This window comes from Pseudopodoces humilis, chromosome 3 (assembly GCF_049639895.1).
Source record: "Pseudopodoces humilis isolate 2021_Gansu_Grassland_sample_001 chromosome 3, ASM4963989v1, whole genome shotgun sequence".
NCBI lineage: Eukaryota > Metazoa > Chordata > Aves > Passeriformes > Paridae > Pseudopodoces > Pseudopodoces humilis.
The window spans coordinates 9,105,815-9,112,959 of record NC_142202.1 but is presented as its reverse complement, the minus strand read 5'-3'; positions in this window follow the sequence as shown (position 1 = coordinate 9,112,959).

Genomic DNA, 7,145 nt, shown 5'->3' with positions numbered 1-7,145 from the left:
CAGATGCAGATAGACAGGATTTTAATGGGAAAAAAAGTAAGGCCCTCCTTAACCCCAAATCTGTGTTTCATCACTCTGCATTCTTTGGGAAAAGTAAGTACATCTGGCTATACCTCTGCTCAGTACTAATTCATGTTCCCTGCTCCTCCCCTTTCGCTTGTTTTGGCTGACATGGCTTTTGTGTGGAAAGGACTAAATACAGCTCAGTCGACATTTACTAGTCAACTTTTTCAATAGTGAATTCCTCCCTGTGGGCACTTCAGCTATTTTCCACAAACAAGTGTCATTAGCTTTTCCAAAACTGTGGAAGTTCTAGTTTTGAGGGGGTGTTTTGGTTGTTGTTTGGGGGTGGGGGGGATGTTGTTTGTTTGCTTTGGTGTGGGTCTTTGGAGGTTTTTTTTTTGGGTTTTTTTTGTTTGCTTTTTTTAAAAAAAATCCAAGTATATCTGCTTCGATGTTCTAACTAAGAATGGTATTAGAGAAAATTGATTTGGACTTTTTCAGTAAGTATTTCAGCTAAAATTTTGCTTTATTTGGGCCCTGCTATGTCATGCTTTGTTTCTTCCTAATGGGTTGGTTTGTTGTCCTTGTGCTGTCGCTGCAACTTTGCCATTATAGGCCTCAAGAAAAAAACCATTCAGAACAAGCTGCTAATTTTGTTTCTTACCTTCACTGCATTACAACATTAAAATTGCTCTTTAATAACATCCTTCATGTAAATTGCTTACCTTCCCATAACCTGGTGCTGCAGCCCATTGAACCAACTAACAGCCGCACAAAACAAGATTTCTGTGCACATCTGCTTATTGCCCAAACAGCTGGAGAAGAGCTTCTTGCCTTCTTTGTGCCTTCTAAAGAATTCTGTTGTGGTGCTTCTGGAAAAAGGAGAAGTTCGGGGAGGAGAGGCAGCATGGGGCTTTGTTTCTCAAATGGTTTATTTGGGTTTCTTTTAAATTTTGTTTTTCCTTTGTGAAAGCAACCTTAACACTGAAGATTAGGGAAACTGTTTCTATTCTGGGTCATGAATAAAGCATATTAAGAGTCTTAGCAGATACTTGGGATGGTACTAAAGGCCATCTTCAGCCTCAGAACTCATGTTCCTTCACATACCTTTTTTTTTTTTTTAATTATTATTAAAAAAAACCTCTGTTCCCAAGGCCTAGGAGTAGTAATTAAACTGTAGCTGCAGGAATAATGACAGATATGGGCCCCTTGCCTACACCTTTTCATCTCTGCACCCATCTCCCATCTGGTTTTTGTTTGCCCTAAAGCCTAAGTGGTTCCAAGATCCTCCTCTTGCACGCATGTTCTCACTATGTGCCCATTTTAAATCTCTCCAGGTATTTTAACGAATTAATTAATTGCTAGTTGTTGGCCTCAATGCAAGTAGATCCTGTAAGTCCTGACTCCCATCAGGCACTTAGCACAGCAGCGCTTCTGGGGGCTACTCCAAATTGAAACCTTTGCATTGGCCTGTAGCTTTCTGTTCTAAACCACTCTGTGTAACCCTGGTTTTGGCTTTCCCTGCCAAAGCAGGAAAATCAAGGGTGGCATTAAGGACATGAAAGGCGGTATTTTGGGAAGCACCCAACCACATAATCTCCCTGGAATATTTTAGGGTTTTCGTGTTGTAGTGGGTATTGGCACAAATCATGTGGGACAAGTGCAGTAAGAGCAGGTGGGATTTATGTTAGCACCTGTGGTAGATTTGTCCCCTCTAAAGTCTTCTAAGAGGTATTAGGGCTTCTCATGGCATTACTGGGTAATAACATGAGCCTTTGAAGTGTGGTCACCGCTGGAATCCACGTAGTGCCATGTGAGAACAAAATGCGGTAATGATAATTGCTCATCATCTAATTATACAAGAACTTACAGCCCCAGAGGGTGAAAACTAATTAAATGGTTATCCACTCTTAAAATGGCAACAAAAAAAATGAAGAAAATTCATTCTTTTGGCTCTTGTTGCATTGCTGTCAGCAAAGTCACTTGTTCCTTGAGAATTGAATGAGACAGTCCAAGATGGACAGAGTTCTCTCCATCCTGCTGCAGGGATTGAGGCAGGAAGCTTACTTTTAGTCTGCTTAGTCAAAAGTACCTCAACTTTTAAGCTACAGCTCAAAATGAAGAAGGATTCATTGACCCAGGTTATCCAGGAAGGCAGCTGATGCTGGCCTTCAGAGCAGTAAGGGTGACTTTTTATGTTTGCTTGTACAGAATTTTAAAGGTAAAATAATCTGACCACTTGGTCCCTTGGTGTGGATGTAGTGTCCTATGGGCAGGCCTTGGTTTTATTCCATATTGAGGCATGCTTCCTCTGCTTAGGAAAAGTAGCTGCCTGTCAAAAAAAAAGTGGTGGCATTTTCCTGTGATTCTAGACCCTGCAGCTTTTGCTCCAGCAGTGGTAGACCTCTGTAAAAACCTTTATCGCGCCAAATGCAACAATGATTAGCACCTTAGGCCCTAATTTAACTTTCCAAAAAGTACCAGACATCCCCTATGTCATCTTGAGCCACATGCCTTTCTCTGGAGCCCTCATTCCTGCCTCTCAGCATTCACATGCTACTGTTGCCCTGGTAAAACACCAAGCCCCTCACTGCTTAAACCAGAGTCCCCCAAATACAAGGGACATGCCTGCCTTCCCAGGGCCAACACTGCTGACCTGCTGTTCTTGGGGTGCTGGGGAGAGAGGCAGGCAGACAGGCAGGCGTGGCTCGGCAGGACCACACACTTCAGCTCCTATCGCAGCGGTGCTCCAGCAAGCAGCAGGTGCTGAGCTTCTGTGGGATTTGGAAATGCAGCGTTCCCCTGCCTGTCCTGCTGTGTAACCCAATACTGCAGACATTCTCAAAACACAGTCTGTAGGCTGTAAAACACACCTGCGTGGTTATGGTGCACTCTGGTAGCTCACGGCTCACACCTGGGACACAGTGGCAGACACTGGTTTAGAGCTGTTGGCTTTGCAGTGAGCTACAAAGCCCAGATATCTGCCCCACCAGAAAAGCCCCCTCTAGTGTAACCACCAAACATGAGAAGCAGAAATTCTGCCCTCTCCAGAGCCTGGGACTAACGATTTTAATCAGAAAAGCATAATTTGGGTTAGGATTGAAGGTTCAGTGAGTGCAGCAGCACCCAGGCAGTTTCTGGGGAGCAGCTGATGTGCTCTTGTCCACATTCTTGCAGTTACAGAGGTGTGTGTGTTTTTGGGTTACCATAGATTGCAGAGCTGTTAGCTGGGTGTCTTACATATTCAAACTGGCTTTTTCCCTGTTTTCCCAAAAAGCATAGCGCAAGGTTCTGCTGTTAAATGTGGGGGGTACTAACTTGGGAGGTAGGTCTGTCCCTTGTAAATCAGAATGCTTGCTATTTCTGGAGGTTTTCTTAAGGAGTAGAGTGGGTCAGAAGGAAGTGACTCTTTATTTTTTTAATTACCCATCCCCCCGACATTCTAACACAGTTGTTGCTTTCAAGAATATGCATGGTCTGTTTTCTTCAGACTATTGACTCATCTGGGAAAATAATTAGCTGTTAGGCAGACAGAAGGAAAGGATCACATCTGCACAAGACAGGAAGACTGGGACAGTAGAAAGGGGAAAAAAAAATTCCCTGCTTGAATCACAGCTGCCCACCATGCATAGTAACAGAGCTTGCCAAGAATATTCAAATTGATTTAGGAAGAGAAGCTGAGGAAACCATTTAACCCCAGCCTGCTTGGATTTGTGACAGTATCTCCATGGGCTGCTCTGCTCCCACTTCGGGCTGAAAGAAATATCTTCAAGCTGCCTGTTTCCCCAACCAGCCTTCCTGTGTCCCCCTTCCTCTTCTGCAACAGGAACACAAAACACAGACTCACTGCTGGGCGTGAGGCCGTGAGCAGCTTTCCACACCAAGAGAATAATCAAAGGTGGGAACATTTATTTCCTGTTGATGGGATTAAGTCATAATTGGATCATGTGATTAAAACTAAGAGTCAGGTAAGTTATTTGTGACTAATTTGGGCCAATGGGAACCTTTTTGCTGTCTCTTGTATACTCTGAATTAGGTTCCTTCTCTACAGGAGTGGTCAGCATGTGCATCATTTGCAAACAACCTCTTGAAATGTTCGAAGCCAAAATCACTTGCTCAAGAGTTTCCGAGCACACAAATCCTTTGCAGATCATTTGCAAGCAGTTGAGAGGGTTTTACATCAAAAAATGAGTAGCAATAGTTCAGACATATGAGTCATACAGAAAATCCTTTTCCCTACTTAAATCAATCTACATTTGTTAGGATATACTCATTTAATGATTAAAAAATGGGGCATTTGAATTATTTCTTCTCAGAACCTGTTATCTCTGGGACCATTTTTTCTGCAGGAATCCCAGGCTCACTACCAGCACTATCTTTGGGATAAATCCACAAAAACAGGTAAATGCAGAACTGCACAGAATCATATCCAAATAAAATAAAAGTGTTATAATGCAGGTGTTTCAATACTTGATTTCAGGTGCTGGTCCCACCTAAGCTGTGGGTGGGCTTTCCTAGCCAGCTGGAGCAGCCAACTCCAGCATTAAGCCCCTCCAAACCTCTGCTCCGCTGCAACCTACCCTATAACAAGAGGCCTTTGGCACATAAGCTTTTTTCCAGTTAAAACACAAGTTCCCTTGGTACCTAAATGTCTGCTGTAAGATGAATGCAGATCTGTTGAGACCCTGACAGCACTGAGCAGCTATGTGCTGCCTCCATGCCTAAACCACAACCAGCAAAGCATTCTCCATCAAGCTCGCCTGTGGAGGAGCCAGGCTGGAAGATGTGTGCACAAGATGTTTTTGGATCAGGGCTCTCACAAAAACAGCTGTGGGAGGAAATGGGCCCAGTAGTCAGACCACATTCACCATTAATATTCATTTATGCACAAATACTAACACAATCATAGATGACTTCTAAAGGAATGAGCCTAAATATTTCCAGGAAGAGACAGCTCTGTGTTCTGGACAAATGATTTAGAGGCCACTGAAAGGAAACCCAAACCCTCTTCCTCTATTTCGTGAGAAGGGCCTCTCTTGCAGAGTTCCTGCCTGTGCATCCTGATGAGGAGGAGACATCTCCTTGTAACAGAAGATGGAGCACCTGGCTGGCTTCAAGGGCCCACAGCTGTGTCTTCAACCTCTCCAGTTTGCCAGGGTTTTGCAGCTCTTTGCCCACAGCTGACCGGCTCCTAGGGATCCATTACACACCCTCCCAAATGCACCAGCATGGAAGGGGTACCTGAGAGCCCTTAGAACTGGCAGCTCTCCCAGGCTGTGGGAAAGCCACCTCCTTGCATGGATTCCCATCTCCAGTTGCTCTGTAGCTCCTGCTGGAGAGAGATGATCTCCCCTCCTGCAGCACCAAAGCACTAAGCAGGGGTTGGATATAAACGTGTGTTGCAGGAAGGCTCAGATACAGAAGAGAATCAGGCTGTACCTGTACTTAGGTGGATGTGTTTGAGGGGCCATCTTTAGGTATAAAAGGAGCAAAGAGGAGTAAAACAGAAAAGGGACAAGAGATGACCAGGAACAGAGGGAGGGAAGGCAAGGAGATGGACACCACTGGCTTACCATAATAACACAGACAAGACCACTGTGACAGAGACACTTGCTGCCCCTTGCTGGTGACCACAGAATCAAGCATAGCTCAAGGATGCACTACAGAGGACGTAGTTTGTCACCCCTTGTTTTGTGTGAGGTGACAACAATGTGCAAATGTGTGGCAAATGTGCAAAGGTTTAGAGTACAGCAGATGCTCATCCCTGGCCAGACTCCTCCTGAGATAAATGAAATAAGCCCTGAATGGGATCAGAGAGGCATTGAACAGAGCTCGAGGGGTCCAAGGAAAATTTTCACTTGTTCAACACTACATTTTTAGTTAAAGTACTTGATGCTTCAATTACTCCCTGATGGAGCCAGCTATGCCACAAGGAACACAGTAAAGGTGGAAGTTTGCGTTTTCCTGAAGGACGCTGCTCCATTTTGAAGAACAAAACCTAGAAAACCACGCTAGAGGAAGGAGACACAGAAACCTTCCTCTTCAAGATTTTCTCAAGTTCCCTGCTCCTGCAGAGAAGTTATTAAAGAGGAGGAAGTATAAACAGAGTAACACCAGAAATACATTTTCTCTCAAACAAATTCCTCTGTAAATCAATGTGAAGAAGCAGGCACACAAGACCAAATCCAAACCCCATGTCGTTGCCTCCTATAGACAGTTAAGCATCACCTTACACTGATGGTCCATCTGACTTTCAATAACTGCAAGCACCCAGAGATGCCTGCCAACTTCAAGGGAGATGTTCATGTGCACAACAGGCAGGATGAAGCTTTAAAACCACTGGTAGTTACACTTTTACTGCCAGAAGCAACATTTTAATCTAAGTATTGGCTCCTGACAAAGGCTGTATTCTGAAGCGCTCCAACATCTTTGCTCCATCTGAGTAACTGCAAATGCCTGTCTTTAATCTATTTTCAAGAATTGTTGGGTTTAGGGTTTTTTTTTTTTTTTAAGTACAAAAGAAAATGTTTCTGTGTGTACATTCATGGCAACAGAGCTACACAGAGACATAAACTAGTGGAAGATCCATATGTTTAGAGAATATCATATGTAATGAGAACTGCTGCACTTTTGTAAAATGTAATGGGACAGATACGCAGCAGCTGTGGGTTACTCAAGAAGCAGCTAATTTAGCAAGCTGAATTCAAGGATATTTCCCAGATCTCCCAAACAATGAATAGCAGTGTTGTTTAAGATTACCATTATGCCTTACATCCTCCTTTGACTGGAAGCAGGGGGAGGAAGCCCCTATCTGTGCTTCTGGGGCAGAAGTGCATGATTAGTGCCTAGCTATCATACAAAGTCCCAGAGGAACAAGGGGGTCTGCACTTGAAGGAAGGAAGGAAATTGTGTAGGATAAACAAAATAGAGCCTCAGGAAAACAATTGAGATGGGCAAGACTTGGTGAAAAATAGAAATTAAAAAGGAAATATTGAAGAATTAAATTCTAACTAACACTGAACTTTAAAACAAATACACGGACTTCAGAAACAGCATTAGAAATTTAGCAGTTTTGTAATTTTATATAAAGTTTGCTCTAAGGCAAGGCATTACTCATTTCAAATATACAAATAGAAGTTTTA